Source organism: Pan paniscus, chromosome 1 (genome assembly GCF_029289425.2).
Source record: "Pan paniscus chromosome 1, NHGRI_mPanPan1-v2.0_pri, whole genome shotgun sequence".
In the NCBI taxonomy this organism is placed as follows: domain Eukaryota; kingdom Metazoa; phylum Chordata; class Mammalia; order Primates; family Hominidae; genus Pan; species Pan paniscus.
In genome coordinates this window covers 139996664-140014134 of record NC_073249.2, presented here as the reverse complement: position 1 = coordinate 140014134, position 17471 = coordinate 139996664, and the positions used below count along the sequence as shown (strand labels likewise).

The 17471-nt window shown below is 38.1% G+C and overlaps 1 protein-coding gene across 4 annotated transcripts in view; it reads left to right on the top strand.

Annotated features, from left to right (window-relative positions):
* The window catches only part of HS2ST1 (heparan sulfate 2-O-sulfotransferase 1), a 199260-nt gene that overhangs the window by 44117 nt on the left and 137672 nt on the right, over nucleotides 1–17471 (top strand). The window lies entirely within an intron of this gene.

Sequence of the window (17471 nt, the reverse complement as noted above, 5' to 3'; positions counted from 1 at the left end):
TACTTCTTAACTCAGCATTACTCTTAATACCAAAGAGTACCTAATACCGAAGACCATACAAGAAAGGAAAACTAAACTACAGACCAAAATCTTTTGTGAATATAAATGTAAAAATCCTCAACCGAATATTAGCAAATCAAATCCAAAAATGTATAAAAAGAATTACATACTATAGCTAAGTGGGATTTATTCCAGGTATGCAAGGCTGGTTCAGCATGTGGAAATCAATTCATGTAATCGATCACATCCACAGTCTAAATAAGAAAAATCATATGGTCATATCAGTAGATGCAGAAAAAGCATTTGATAAAATCCAACATCCATTCTTGATTAAAATCTCTCAGGAAACTAGGAATGGGGGAAAATTCCTCAACTTGATAAAGAAAATCTACAAAAAACTTACAGCTAACATCATATTTACTAATGAGAACATAGATCCTTTTCTGTTATGATTAGGGAAAAGGCAAATACGTCCCCTCTCACTACTCTTCAGCATCATCCTGGAAGTCCTGGTTAATGCAATAAGACAGGAAAAGAAAATAAAAGGTATACAGATTGAGAAGGAAGAAATAAAACTTAATTCACAAATGACATGTTGGTATATGTAGAAAGTCCCAACAAATCACAAGTGCTCTGGAACTAATAAGTGATTATAGCAGGTTGGGTGCAGTGGCTCACGCCTGTAATCCCAGCACTTTGGGAGGCAGAGGTGGGCGGATTGCCTGAGGTCAGGAGTTTGAGACCAGCCTGGCTAACATGGTGAAACCCCGTCTCTACTAAAAATACAAAAATCAGCTGGGCGTGGTGGTGCACGTCTGTAGTCCCAGCTACTCGGGAGGCTGAGGCAGGAGAATCGCTTGAACCTGGGAGGTGGATGTTGCAGAGAGCTGAGATCACGCCACTGCTCTCCAGCCTGGGTGACAGAGCAAGACTTTGTCCCCCCAAAAAAAAAAAAAGACTATAGCAGTGTTGCAATACCATTTATATTAGCACAAAAAAATTAAAGTCCTTAGATATAAATCTTGCAACATAAGTACAAGATCTATATGAGGAAAATGACAAAAATAAAAAATCGAAGATCTAAATAAACAGATATTCCATGTTCATGCTTAGGCAGACTCAATATTGTTAAGATGTCAAGTTCTTCCCAACATGATCTATAGATTCAGTGTAATTTAATTCAGAATCGCAGCAGGTTATTTTGTGGCTATCAGCAAAGTTATTCTAAAGTTTATATTGGTCAGAGACCTAGACTAGGCAACACAATATTGTAGGAGAACAAAGTCAGACTGACACTATTGTACTTAAAGACTTATGAAGCCACAGTAATCAAGACATTGTGGTATTGTTGAAAGAATAAATAGATCATTGAAGCAAAATAGCGCATAGGTAGACCTACACGAATATAGTAAATTGATCCTTGACAAAGGAGCAGAGACAAGGAAAAACGGTAATTTTTTCCACAAGTGGCACTGGAGTAACAGGATATCTCATTCCCTTCCACGCCACCAAAAAAAAAAAAAAAAAAAAGAATCTTGACACAGACTTTATACCTTTCACAAAAACTACCTCAGAGTGAATTGTAGCCTTTAATGTTAAGCACAAAAATGTAAAACTCCTAGAAGATAATAAAGGAGAAAATCTGGTGACCTTAGGTTTGGTGATAACTTTTTAGACAAAACACCAAAAGCATACTCCATGAAAGAAAGACGTTGTTAAGTTGGACTTCGTTAAAATAAAATATGTACGTTTTGTGAAAGATACTGTTTAGGGACTAAAGAGATAAGTCACAGACTGGGAGAAAATCTTTGGAAAATACATACCTGAAAAAGAACTGGCATCCAAAAATATTCAGAGAACCCTTATAACTCAATAATAAATGAACAACACAATTAAATGGACAAAAAAATCTGAACCTCCTTGGAGAAGATATACAGATGGCAAGCAAGCATTTCAAAAGATGTTTCCACATATCATTAGAGAACATGCAAATTTAAACCACAGTGAGATACTATACACCTATTAGAGTGATGAAAATTCCAAACACTGACAATACCACATGCTGGTGAGTATGTGGAGTAATGGGAATTCTCATTCATTGCTGGTGGGAATGCAAAATAATAACCTTCAAGAGACACTTGGGCAGTTTCTTTAAAAGCTAAACATATTCTTACCATATGATCCAGCAGTCATGTTCCTTGGTGTTTATCCAAATGAACTGAAAACTAAGTCCACATAAAAATCTGCCCATACATGTTTGTAGCAACTTTGTTTGTAATTGCCCAAACTTGGAAGCAACCAAGATGTCCTTCAGTAGGTTAATGGAGAAACAAACTGTGGTACATCCAGACGATGCAATATTATCTAGCCATAAAAGGAAATGAGTTATCAGGCCATGAAAAGACATGCACAGAGTCTATTTAATAAAAAAAAAAAATCTCCTTGGAGATTGAGGTTACAGTGAGCTATGACCACACCACTGTACCCCAGCCTGGATGAACAGAGTGAGACTCTGTCCATTAAAAAAAAAAAAATTCCTTGATCTATACAAGCAATAAAATGAACTACAGATGTGATGAATATTACAAATACAGTGGTGAGTACAAGAAATCAAGGGAAAACATACACTATGATGAAATTTTACTATATTGTTTAATATTGTTTGAATAAGAATATATTGTTGATAAGAAAAGCTAAGAAATGATTACCGGAAGGATAGTTTTTATCTCTGTGGAAGGGAGAATCAAGAAGGAACACTTGAGAGATTTCTGAGGGTGGCGGAAGAGTTTTATTTCCCATCATCATGGTGGTGTGTTATTTAAGTACTCATTTTCTAAGTCTTTAAATTGTACATATTTTTCTTCAAATACATTCTTCTAATTGAGGTGAAAATCACTTCACAGTCAAATAATCATTGTCAAATGTACTTTTCTGTGTTATTTAGTGTATTCATAATGTGCGACCAAAACTAACAGCTCTTTCTAGTTTCAAAATTTTTTCATCACACTCCAGAAACACCCTATACTCCATTAGGTAATCATTCCCTAACCTGCCCCTAAACAGGTCCCCTCATAACTTTTAATCTGCTTTTTCTCTATATGGATGTGCCTGTCCTGAATGTATCATAAAAAGGAATCATACAATATGTGACCTTTTTTGGGTGGCTTCTTTCGTTTAACATAATGGTCTCAAGATTCATCCAAGTTATAGTATATTTGAGTATTTTTTTATGACTAATATTTCATTATATGTATGTAGCTGTTCACCCACTTATCACTGATGGACGTCTGGTTTATTTTCATATTTCGAGTATTATAAGTAATGCTGCCATAAATGTTCTATACATCTAGTTTCATGTATTGCAATATATGTAAGATACATATTGTGAAAAAAATAAGAAGGAAAAACATCTTGTTGGGACCGTGTGCATTACCAATAGTGGCATGTTGCTAAATATTGACAGACACAAAGATAAATTAAGCATGATCCTTACCCTCAAGGGTATGTACGGAATTTTGTTGTGGAATTACAAAAACAGTAATCTAACATTGCATATTTTAGAGCATCATTGTAGAATTAAGGCTCCCCCTTGAAGTAGTTTTAAGGTAATACAAATTGAGATAACACAGATAATTATAAAATATGAAGTTTGTACACGGATAAGATACTTGGATCCTTAAGCATGATCATGATTAAGCATAATCCTTACCCTCAAGGGTATATATGGAATTTTACTGTGGAATTACAAAAACAGTAACCTAACATTGCACATTTTAGAGCTTCATTGTAGAATTGAGCCTCCCCTTGAAGTAGTTTTAAGGTAATACAAATTGAGATAATGCAGATAATTATAAAATATGAAGTTTGGACACATGATTGGGTAAGATACTTGGCTTGCCTGGATGCTGTGTTCAGCTAGACAGCTGTGATTTACAGGTGAATTACAAAAACCAACAACAACAACAAAACAAAACTACAGCTCTGAGATTCCTAATGATCATTGAAAAGAGAGGCTAGTCTGTACAATAAGAGATTTTTTTTTCAAAGTAAATATAGGTTATAGGTAGTTGTAGATAAGTTTTTGGATTGGAACATACAGTTTTATTTTTTTCCCAAGCATTCTCTAAAAGATATGAAGTCATATATCCATTGCCTAAAGTCAGTTCCATAAGTGAAAATAATTGATTTCTTCAATTGATAATTGATTTCTTCTCTTCCAAGGTAGTGATTCTCCTCTAGTCTTCAACCCCTAGAAAAAGGTGGTAGTATAGAAAGAGGTGGTATTGCTGTATTTATTTTTGGATAAGCTAAAAGCAGGGGGCTAATTCTCTATTAGTAGCTAAAAACAAAAAGTCCTGAGAAAGTTCGAATTTTTTTTCATATTTTTCTGTCAGAAGGTACAGAAAAATTGTGTTTATTAAATCTTTTTTTTTGAATTTTTTTTGTTTTTTATTGATCATTCTTGGGTGTTTCTCGCATAGGGGGATTTGGCAGGGTCATAGGACAATAGTGGAGGGAAGGTCAGCAGATAAACAAGTGAACAAAGGTCTCTGGTTTTCCTAGGCAGAGGACCCTGCGGCCTACCGCAGTGTTTGTGTCCCTGGGTACTTGAGATTAGGGAGTGGTGATGACTCTTAACGAGCATGCTGCCTTCAAGCATCTGTTTAACAAAGCACATCTTGCACCGCCCTTAATCCATTTAACCCTGAGTGGACACAGCACATGTTTCAGAGAGCACCGGGTTGGGGGTAAGGTCATAGATCAACAGCATCCCAAGGCAGAAGAATTTTTCTTAGTACAGAACAAAATGGAGTCTCCTATGTCTACTTCTTTCTACACAGACACAGCAATAATCTGATTTCTCTGTCTTTTCCCCACATTTCCCCCTTTTCTATTCGACAAAACCGCCATCGTCATCATGGCCCGTTCTCCATGAGCTGTTGGGTACACCTCCCAGACGGGGTGACGGCCGGGCAGAGGGGCTCCTCACTTCCCAGAAGGGGCGGCCGGGCAGAGGCGCCCCCCCACCTCCTGGATGGGGCGTCGGCCGGGCGGAGGCGCCCCCCACCTCCCGGACGGGGCGGCTGGCTGGGCAGGGGCTGCCCCCCACCTCCCCCCCGGACGGGGTGGCTGGCCGGGCGGGGGCTGCCCCGCACCTCCCTCACGGGCGGGGCGGCTGGCCGGGCGGGGGCTGCCCCCCATCTCCCTCACGGGCGGGGCGGCTGGCCGGGCGGGGGCTGCCCCCCACCTCCCGGATGGGCCAGCTGCCGGGCGGAGACGCTCCTCACTTCCCAGATGGGTCGGCTGCCGGGCGGAGGGGCTCCTCACTTCTCAGACGGGGCGGCCGGGCAGAGACTCTCCTCACCTCCCAGACGGGGTTGCGGCCGGGCAGAGGCACTCTTCACATCCCAGACAGGGAGGCAGGGCAGAGGCGCTCCCCACATCTCAGACGATGGGTGGCCGGGCAGAGACGCTCCTCACTTCCTAGACGGGATGGCAGCCGGGAAGAGGCGCTCCTCACTTCCCAGACTGGGCAGCCGGGCAGAGGGGCTCCTCACATCCCAGACGATGGGTGGCCAGGCAGAGATGCTCCTCACTTCCCAGACGGGGTGGCAGCCGGGCAGAGGCTGCAATCTCGGCACTTTGGGAGGCCAAGGCAGGCAGCTGGGAGGTGGAGGTTGTAGCTAGCCGAGATCACGCCACCGCACTCCAGCCTGGGCAACATTGAGCACTGAGTGAATGAGACTCCGTCTGCAATCCCGGCACCTCGGGAGGCCGAGGCTGGCGGATCACTCGCGGTTAGGAGCTGGAGACCAGCCCGGCCAACAGAGCGAAACCCCGTCTCCACCAAAAAAATATGAAAACCAGTCAGGCGTGGCGGCGCGCGCCTGCAATCGCAGGCACTCGGCAGGCTGAGGCAGGAGAATCAGGCAGGGAGGTTGCAGTGAGCCGAGATGGCAGCAGTACAGTCCAGCTTCGGCTCGGCATCAGAGGGAGACCTTGGAAAGAGAGGGAGACCGTGGGGAGAGGGAGAGCTGTGTTTATTAAATCTTAAAGCTAAATATCTTTAAGAATATTCTTTAGTAATTGCTTTCTTTCTACACACAGACACACATGTATATTTATTTATCATGAATAAGTGACAGGTGATTCAGTGCCAATCTGAGTTCCTAAAGGTTACACAGTTCAATTTATTTGTTTTTATTGTTTTGTGATTAGCAGCAATAATGTTAGTAATAGTAGATATACTGTCTTCATATGTGAAGACTGATGATGTCCCGTGTGCTTAGAGCTATTTTTCTAGTAGTCATGGTAGATTTGCACTAGTTTACTCATTCTAGATCTCCTTTAAACATTATACATTTGTAGTATTACTGATAATGTGTGTAAATGACTGATCTGCTAGCCAAGATAAGGTGTGTCTGGGTCATATTTTAAGTGATCCCCTTAATTTCAGACTTGTTTCAAAAAGGATTTTATGCATCTTTCAGTAATAGAGTAAGACAAAGTAATTAGCTAAGGAAATCAGGATGACTGGAAAATGAGCACAATTGAGTGGCATTTTGTGCCTGGTACTTTTCTGACCATCTACTGGCTCTCTCTTGTTCCTTCACCTTACCCTGCTTGGGGGCTTATCTCTGCTTGGTTCCTTACCATTCATTCATTAGTTCCCACTTGAGGTATGGCATTTATCCCAGAATTCTTGAACCTCAGTGGGCTTTTCCCCCCTCTGCACAGCTCCTAAGGGACTAAGGTACTAGGGCACCTTATTTTTTCTTTTGTGGCCTTCCAGAATAGTTCCTTGCTGCCCTCTTCTGGCTGAGACCTTAGGGTGTTGTTGAGCAAATTTTGGTTTTTAATCCTTTTAATTCCAGCAATATTTTGGATAAACCAGTGGTTCTCAAGCCTGGCTGCGTATTAGAATCACTCTGGGGAGTTCTTAGAAAACTACCACTGTGTGGGCCCCACTTTTGGAGGTTCTGATTTAATTGGTCTTGGGGTGGAGGTAGGAGGCTGGTTTTTTTTTTAGGGGATTAAAATCTCTAGCCAGTGATTAAGATCTAACCACTAGGATAAATGACCCTTGGAATCCTGAAGGGCTTGTGCTACTTAGATATAGTCCTCACATTTTTAGATATCATAATGGATTTTTAAAAAATAGCATTAAAGTTAGAAATACAGGAGTATTTCTACCCTCTCAGGAAAAGAATAGTTTATACAAGGAATGATATGAATAAGCAATAGGATCTAAGGTCTTTGTAGTGTCTACTAATACCAGAAGAGATTTTGGGAAGATACTTTGTGTTATCATTTGCCTGTTTGGTTTTCTATTTCTCAATTTTCATTTCCTCTGTTTCTGTTTTAAGGGCCGAGCCACAGGCTTCTGCATGAGTTTGGCCATTGACAGATACTAGCGGAAGATTGGAGGACAGGTAGAAGGGAGAAGCCAGGGTATTTTTTGGTTGTCATGTCTGGTAAAGGCTATTTCTCTGGTAGGGGCTTCTTGTCCTTTGTGACTTTAGCTCTTATCAGAGAGCTCCTCCTTCCATGGTCCAAATGTGTGCTGGAAAATTTCCTGTATTAGTAGCTATGTCTTCTATTAAATATATGGAGAGGTTTCTGTTTTCTTGATTGGACTCCTATTTGATGTACCCTGTAAATACTACAATATGCTTCTCTTTCCTCTCTTCTGTGTTTCTACCTTTCCTCCTATCTGTTCTTTGGTACTTTTCCTACTCCGGTGATAGCCACCTGAATTCTGAACAATATTTATAACAGTTAGGGTTAGGGGGCATTGCTCTTAAATTGGAGTCTCTAATTTTATGGAATGTTCTTTCTAAGTTTTACTTTTTTACTTTCTGAAACTTGTAAAGCATTCATACGATATTATTTCTTAGTTGGATTAGAAACGTGATGGGAAATAAAACTTTAATATGAACTTGTTGAATACAGTTTGTTAGTAGATACAATTTGTAATCATCCTGTTTTGTTTGCTTGTTTTTGTTTTTTGTTTGTTTGTTTGAGGTAGAGGTCTTACAGCCCAGGCTGATCTTGAACTCTTGGGCTCAAATGATCCTAACCATTGAAACCTCTTGAGTAGCTGGTAGATTACCAGCACATGCTACCATGCCCAATTTATCATCTTTTTAATAATGCTTTTTGTTTGTTAATTATTTTGTTAAGAATACTGTTGCAGCTACTTTGCTTTTAACATTTTGACCCATGATACAAGTCTCTCTTACTAAACTTTAGTTTGGGTCATTTAAAAAAATAATAGAGTGCATTCCTTTTTTTTTTGAGGCGGAATTTCGCTCTTGTTGCCCAGGCTGGAGTGCAATGGTGCGATCTCAGCTCACTGCAACCTCTGCCTCCCAGGTTTAAGCGATTCTCCTGCATCAGCCTCCTGAGTAGCTGGGATTACAGGCATATGCCACCATGCCCAGCCAGTTTTGCATTTTTAGTAGAGATGGGGTTTCTCCATGTTGGTCAGGCTGGTCTCGAACTCCTGACCTCAGGTGATCCGCCCACCTTGGCCTCCCAAAGTGCTGGGATTACAGGTGGGATTACAGCCACCGTGCCCGGCTTATTTAGTCTTTGAAGGAGTATTAGGATCTTTAGTTTTTAAAAGTGGCGTATTAACTAGCTCTTTATTATGTAGTCATTTGTACTATATTTCTTATTTTTTAATTTTTAAAAATTTCAAGAGCTTTTGGGGTACAGGTGGTTTTTGGTTACATGGATGGATTATATCGTGGTGAATTCTGAGATTTTAGTTTACCTCTCACCAAAGTAGTGTACATTGTACCCAATATGTAGTCTTTTATTCCACATTCCCCTCCCCTTCTCCCCCTACTGAGTCTCCAAAGTCCATTACGTCACCCTGATTGGTTTTGCATACTCATAATGTAGCTCCTACTTATAAGCGAGAACATAGGGTATTTGGTTGTCCATTCCTGAGTTACTTCACTTAGAATAATGGCTTCCAGTTCCATCCAAGTTGCTGCAGAAGACGTTATTCTGTTCCATTTTATGGCTGAGTAGCATTCCATGGTGTATATATACCACATTTTGTTTATCCACTCATTGGTCATTGGGCACTTAGGTTGGTTCCATACCTTTGCAGTTGTGAATTGTGCTGCAACAAACATTTATGTGCATGTGTCTTTTTCATATAACGACTTCTTTTCCTTTAGGTAGATATCCAGTAGTGGGATTGCTGGATTGAATGGTAGACCTACTTTTAGTTCTTTAAGGAATCTCCATACTGTTTTCCATAGAGGCTGCACTAATTAACATCTGCACCAGCAGGGTGTAAGTTTCTGTTTTCACCACATCCATGCCAACATGTATTGTTTTATGACTTTTTAATGGCCATTCCTTCAGGAATAAGGTGATATCTCATTGCGGTGTTAATTTTCATTTCCCTGATGGTTAGTGATGTTGAGCAGCGTTTCATATGTTTTTTGGCCATTTGTATATCTTCTTTTGAAAAATGTCGTTTGCCCACTTATTGATGGGATTATTTGTTTTCTTCTTACTGATTTCTTTGAGTTCCTTGGAGATTGTGGATACTAGTACTTTGTCAGATACATAGTTGGCAATTATTTTCTCCCATTCTGTGGGTTGTCTGTACATTCTGATGATTATTTGTTTTGCTGATTTGCACTATATTTCCTTTGATGTGGGATTTATTTATTTAGATGTAGGCTTTGCATGATATCCAAAGCATATATATGTATTTGGTAACACAGTTTTTGAAGTCTTGAGTTTTGTGTGGTTTTGGCTTAGGTAATCTTTGGATTACTTATTTCTCCAATCCTTTTTTTTTTTGAGCGAGGTCTCACTCTGTTACCCAGGCTAGAGTGCAGTGGCACAGTTGAACCCTCCAGGCTCAAGTGATTCTCCCACCTCAGCCTCCCGAATAGCTGGGACTACAGGTGTATGCCACCAGGCCCAGCTGTTTTTTTGACTTTTTGTAGAAATGAGGTCTCACTATATTGCCCAGGCTGGTCTCGGGACTCCTGGCCTCAAGCATTCCTCCTACCTCCGCCTTCCTAAGTGGTGGATTACAGGCATGAGCCAGCACACCCAGTCTCCAGTCCTCATAAGTGGTTCCTCTAACTTTCTCTATTATTGTAGACGGTTTAAACGTCTTTACTTTAATCATTTGTTTTAAAAAAAAAAAAAGCTTCATGCTGCTAGATTTAAGATGCCAAGAAATCATATTTTTGGGAATTTAACTCTGTTAAAAATGAATGTTGTAAACTAATTTTATTCTCTCTTATTTGTGTGGAGACATAAGATGAATCATTAGTACCATTCAGCTGAGTAGTGTAGAAAACGGAATTGTTTTTCTTTGCTGAAAGAATTGAATAAAAATATTTTCATGAAGTTATTCTTTGTACAAATTCCATGTAAGTAAGGTTGCTACAAATATATGATTTCTTGACATATATGCATGTCGAAGCACATACTAAATATAAAGTGTTACTTTTCATACTTAATACTTTATCTTAATACTTTACCTACAGAGGTTTTCACTTAAAAGCCTGTTCTTAAAATTACATTAATCTTTCAGGCTTAAAATTGCCTTTCAGGTTTAAAATTTTACTTCTTAGTTCTAAACTCAGTTATAAGTCCCTGGTTAGGGTTCTTCTGAAACCTCAATTTGGATTTAAGGATACATTTTCTTTCTATGCCCTTTTCTTTCTGAAGCACACATTTTTAACTTGTTTATTGAGCCTTTTTCTCTACTTCTGACTTATGGAAGTAGCTTTATAAACGTGTGTGTGTGTGTGTGTGTGTGTGCGCGCGCGCGCACGTGCCTGTGTGGAATTGCAGCAGAAGTCATTCCTTCTCAGCTAATTTCATGTAATTCATTTCAGCGTGAAGGTTGGAATGATCTAATGGTTTTCTAAGAGCTAGACTTTCATAACAATGTCACACATTAAAACACATAAACACAGTTACTTGTATAGATGTTACTGAAATTTAGAATTATGATCATATGAAGTAGAAGAGTTAATTTTACAAATTTATAAAAACAATTTGGAGTTGGCTTTTTACTTTTAGCTGTAACTTGTTTACTGACAAGACTGAGTTATATAAAATATTTTAATTAAGTATAAAATAATTTAATTAAATATTTTAATTAAGTTATATAAAATATCTTAAGAGTTGGCTTTTTACTTTTAGCAGTAACTTGTTTACTGACAAGACTGAGTTATATAAAATATTTTAATTAAGAGTATTTAGTTGGGGCCGGGTGCGGTGGCTCATGCCTGTAATCCCAGCACTTTGGGAGGTGGAGGCAGGTGGATCACCTGAAGTCAGGAGTTCGAGACCAGCCTGACCAACGTGGAGAAACCTCGTCTCTACTAAATATACAAAATTAGCCAGGCGTGGTGGCACATGCCTGTAATCCCAGCTACTCGGGGGGCTGAGGCAGGAGAATCACTTGAACCTGGGAGGCATAGATTGCGGTGAGTCAAGATTGCGCCATTGCACTCCAGCCTGGGCAACAAGAGCGAAACTCCATCTCAAAAAAAAAAAATGAGTATTTAGTTAAAGAGACAACTTTAACATTTTATAACAGAATGATTTTATTTTGTTTTGGTTATTCATCCTAACAATGCACATTTTACAAGTAATAATGTATTAATGCAAATAAACATGATTAAAATAGTTTCCTCTGTAAGCCATAACAGTGCTGGGAAGAATCCACAAGAAGTATAGGTCAGTTGTGAATAAAAAAACTGAATGAAAAATCTGCTTAATGAAATATAAACTAAAAGATTTTAAGCATAATTTTAATTTATAATTTTTTTTTTGAGACAGAGTCTTGCTCAGTTGCCCAGGCTGGAGTGCAGTGGCATGATCTCAGATCACTGCAGCCTCCACCTCCCGGGTTCAAGTGATTGTTGTGCCTCAGCCTCCCAAGTTGCTGGGACTACAGGCATGCACCACCATGCTTGGCAAATTTTTGTTTTGAAATGGGGTTTCACCATGTTGGCCAGGCTGGTCTCGAACACCTGACCTCAAGTGATCCACCCTCCTTGGCCTCCCAAAGTGCTGGGATTACAGGCATGAGCCACTGTGCCCTGCCTGTAATTTTTATTTAATTTTTCCGGTGATGGCATGAGTGAATGTCCACATTTAAAGTTATTTTGGTTCACACATGGCCTTTGTTTATTATTTATGAGAAAAAATTATAGAAATAATTTAAGGGTGGTACAGAAATGCAAATCTAGAGGACTTAAAATGTACATGAAAACTCCATTTGATATGACAGAATAATTTACAGGTCAAATATTTTAATATTTATATATATAATAGATGCCAGTTAGCACAATTGACAAGTTTCTCTTTTACGGAAAAGGCCCCAAAATGTCTTCTACTGATGCCAGATCAGTTGATTATCTAGGGATAGATATCTGAAATAAGCTAGGCCAATTTGATTTTCTCACTCAGGAATTACTTTATTGACTAATTTTATTAGTTCATTCAGTCAGCAAGTATTTATTGAAGGCCTGTTACATGTTTGGTTGCTAGAGATACAATGATGGAAAATTCAGATAAAGTTTCTGCTCAAACAAAGAAATTAAATTGGCTAGACATGGAAATAGTGGCATCCAAGAGGGAAGGTCTGTACATTTGTGCTGTTAAGGCCTGTAGAACTCCTCTGATTCCTGTCATTATTTAAAAAAAAAAAAAATAACCTTGGCGGTTTAGTTATTTCTTCAGTTCTGTGAGCTACCCAAGCATCCTTCCAGTCTTTCCAATAAAACGGACCACCTCCTTCTTACTCTTATTTTTAATTTCTTAAATTTGTTTTAAGCCAAAAAACCCTAACCAATATATAAATTGGACCTAGGGTGGGGTTTTATTATGGACTCAGCTTAGGTCAGATGGTTAGATGTCTAGTCTTATATCTAACAGATTGGCTATGAAGATGTGGAATTTGAATAAAAATGATAGCTTCTTTACAAGTCCAATCTTAGAGTAGGGAAATGAGCATTTCACAGCAGAAAGTTTTGTTCTGAACAAAACAGAATCCATTGTAGTGTATATCTATCATATATACTGCATTATGTTTGGTTAGGACTTGAAAATTTTATTTCATTGCATCATGTTTTTGATCAAGAATTTGTAGGAATTTTGTGCAACAAGAGGTTATAATGTTAATACGTATTAATATTCTGACCGAGGTTGAAGTCTTCATTCTTGAAAGAAAAAAAAATGCAAAAGTATTCTGATCTCAGAAGATATGAAAACTATCACTCTTCAGAATTACTGGCTTTGTGTTTTGAACTGGCTCTTTCAATAGTTTAACCTTCAACTTTTTATACTTGTCATAACTTGTTTATTAAATGAGTCACTATGTCACCACATTCTATACTGATTTACATAGAGAAGATGTTCAGTAAAAGTTGGCATGACTTAAATTTTACAACAATTAACCATAGAGTTTCATCATAAGATTGGTTTAAGTGCATTCATTATTGCAGTTGCAAGGTTATGAGTTGTTAGTGTTTCAGAAAAATTTTTAAGGACCCCTTTTAAAAAACGTTTTGTGTTTACATATATACATACCTCCTTCATCCTAGGTTTCACTTTCTCTAGTTTCAGTTAGCCAAGGTCAACCTTGGTCTGAAAATTGATGAGTACAGTATAATAAAATATTTTGAGAGGGAGAGAGAGAACATTCACATGACTTGTATTACAATGTTATTATAATCTATTTAATAATTTTTTTTTTTTTAAGAGATGGAGGTCTCATTCTATCGCCCAGGCTGGAGTGCAGTGGTGTAATCATAGCTCACTGTAGCCTTGAACTCTAGGGCTCAAGCCATCCTCCTGGCTCAGCCCCAAGTAGCTGGGATTACAGCCAAGAACCACCACACCTGGCTATTTTATTATTGTTGCTGTTAATCTCTTATTGTGCCTAATTTTTAAATTAAACTTAATCATAGGTATGTATAGGATAAAACTTAGTACATATGTAGTGTTCAATATTGTTTGCAGTTTCAAGCATCCACTGGGGGTCTTGGGGCGCATCCCCTGGGGATAGGGTGCTGAGACTACTGTGTTCCTTACACAGTTTCATCTAATGTTAACATTTTGCATAACCATGGGACAGTTATTCAAACTAGGAGGTTGACATACATGTTATTAACTGCAGGCCTTATTTGAATTCCACGTGTTTTTCTTCTAATGCCTTTCTTCTGATCAGGATATAATCCAGGATTGCACATTAGATTTAGTTGTCTTTATTCTGCAGTCTATAATAGTTCTGCAGACTTTTTGTCTTCTATGGCTACACTTTGAGTTTGTACAATGTGCTTTCATGATTGGGCCAGAGTTATGCATATTTGACAACAATATCACAGAAACAATATGTCTTTTGTCATGGGGTTCATGATGTATGTCTTCTTTACTGGTGATAGCGACATTGATTACTTGTTAAGGTGGTTTCTGCTGGGTTTCTCCACTGTAAAGCTATCTTTCCATTTGCAGTTAATAAATTTCTTGGGAGACACTTTGAGACTATGCAGATACAATCTAAGGATCTTTCTTTGTTCTTAAAATTTTTTTTTAATTTGTGTAAATTTATGGTCTTTTTTTTTTAAATCTAACTAATTACCAAGATCTATGGATTTATCATTCAAAATCAATCTTTCCTTTTTTTTGGATCAAGTTTAGATCAGTTTCCTTAAATTCATTTTATCATTCAATGATCAAGTATGCTAAAATGAACAACGCTAGGGATGCGAAAATGAACAAGATGTAAATCTTGTAGTATCACCTAATAGTAGGCCTTGACATTAGACAGATCTGATTTCAAACCCTAAATTCTAATCTTGGAGTCCTGTGAAGTTGTGCAAGTTGCTTACCTTTGTTGGGCCTCAAATTACTTCACAGAATTATTAGTAAGGGATAAATATGAAATTCTAGAAAGGCAAAACTAGTCTACAATGCCAGTACATTGTTGATTGCCTTGGGCTAAGAGTGGGAAGTTGACACAAAGGGAGCTGAGGAACCTTTTGGGATGAAGGAAATATCTTCTATCTTAATTTTTTTCCCAAAACCTTATAGTGTACATTTGAAGTGAGTATATTTTATTGTAGGCAAATTATATTTTAATGAAATTGATTTGAAAACCAAGGTGGTTCTCCTTGAACCCAGTTTTCCATTTAATGGGATAAAATATGATATGTAGAATTCATAAGTCTTAAGGTTTTAGAAATCAGTCATCTAGCTCTCCCTTATCCAGAGGAGTCTTGTGACAATTTAGCATTTGCAGAGCAATTTAAGAGTTTAAGTCTATAGTTGTGACAGAGTAAGAAATATATTTTTGGTCCTACCCCCAGTTCCTGACACAGATAACATGAAAGCCCTTATAATTTCCTGAGTTTTAGGAGTACTGTCCTATATTCTGTTTTAATATTTGGTCATTGACCCTGGTTCCTGTCTCAGAACTCCTAAATCCCTTTAAATTTTTGGGGTGATAGTAGAGTCTTTTGTTCTAATGGGGTGACACTTGGGCCCCTGCATAGCTTCAGAATGGGGGCTGGTCACCAGAAAGTCCACACCATAATTAGAACCTTGGAAATTTCAGCCCCACTCCCATCTTCTGGAAAGGGGAGAGGGACTGGAGATTGAATTAATAATCGATTATACCTACATGATGAATGCTAAAAATTATTAAACTATGGGATTTGGAGAGCTTCTAGGTTGCATTGAAATGAGTCCAGAGAGGCCATGGGAGTTCTGTGCACCTCCTCTACCTTGCCTTACACATCTCTTCCATTTGGCTGTTTCTGAGTTGCATTCATTATAATAAACTGGTAAATGTAACTAAAGTGCTTTCCTGAGTTTTGTGAATTGTCATAGTAAATTATCAAACCAAATGGAGGATGTCATGGAAACCTCTGATTTATAACCAAGCCAAACAGAAGTTTGTGAATAACCTGAGGAGACCCCTACTTGGAATGGGCATCTGAAGTGGGAGCAGTCTTGTGGGACTGAACCTTTAAGCTGTGGGTTCTGCACTAACTCTGAGCAGAATTGGGTTAAATTGTAGGACAGTCAGTTGGTGACTGCAGAGAATTGGAGAATTGCTTGGTATGGAAAACCCACACATTAAGACCCACTGGTGTTTCTGTGTGAGTATAGGAGAAAAACAATGTTTTCCTTTAGTAGTCATCGCATTTTGGCATGTCTTTAGGTCTGAGACTCTCAAGTTATTCTTTTTCTTAAGTAGATTCCAAACTCAGGATCTTTCTGATCTCTTTTGGTCTCTTTAGAATCTTTTAAATTGATTATCTATGGAGTTTGATTACCTAGAGATTCAAATTGACTGAAGTCAACTTCTTGGGACTCCTTTGAGTACAGAATTTTATTCTTCCCTTTGCAACCACAGAACTGGCTGGATTCTGGTGAGCTCCTGAAAGTTATTATTTGGTAATCTGTAGTTTTTAAGATCTGTTTGGTTGGCATACCCTTATGTATCTACATGAACCTGACATTTAATTTATTCTCTTCCAAAGTACTCAAGGACTTTAGTAGAGAAAAAAGTTTTATACACATATTTTAAAATCATGTTACTTTCCATGTGATCTAAAAGTCATTTTCTGTGGAAAAGAGATCAGTGTTTTAAAATTATAGCTTTTTCTTTTTTTTTTTTAAGCTTTTCCTATTTTGGTGGTAGGCAAAGGAAGAAGTACTGTTGTAATTTATAGTGCTCAAAATGCTAATTGGCTGCATAAAAAAAGGCACCTTAATTTTTCTTTTCTCTGATTGAGATAAAATTATTCGGTAGCTCTTAGAAAGACCAAAGGCTGAGGGGAGGAAGCTGAAATGATGACATATAGCTATGTAGCTACTAATATATGTAAATAGAAATTCTGAATCTGTAGATAATCTAAATGAGACTGCTTAAAGGGAATGGCAGAGCTTTTGACTCACATGTAGTTAGTGTAGTTAATAAAATTTTGTTGATATCAAGATGGCATTAAACTGTTGGATAAATTCTAAATATGTGTTCAATTTAAATCTGAGGTAATTTTTACAGTTTAAGGCATTGTTTATTTTATACCTTTTACCAAATGCTATGATATGCTTTTAAATGTAACTGATGGCATTTAGTAAATCTTTATATGTATTTAAAAGCATTATCAATTGGAAAAGTTTATAAATTTTGTTCTCTGGTTATACAACTGTGAGAACCTATTTTAAGGGTGAAGTACAGGGGCTAGTAACTAAAAATCATGACCTTTCTACTGGCTATTTCTACAGGCTGTAAATTTTGGCCAAATACTTTGGAGGATTTAAATAGTTCTCATGAGGTTCAGCTTTACAAATCCAAATTTAAAGTGCCATGGCAAATGTATCTTTGGTATTTTTTGTCCTAATTATCTAGAATAAAACCAAAGTGTACATTTATTAAATGCATTATGATTATTAGACTG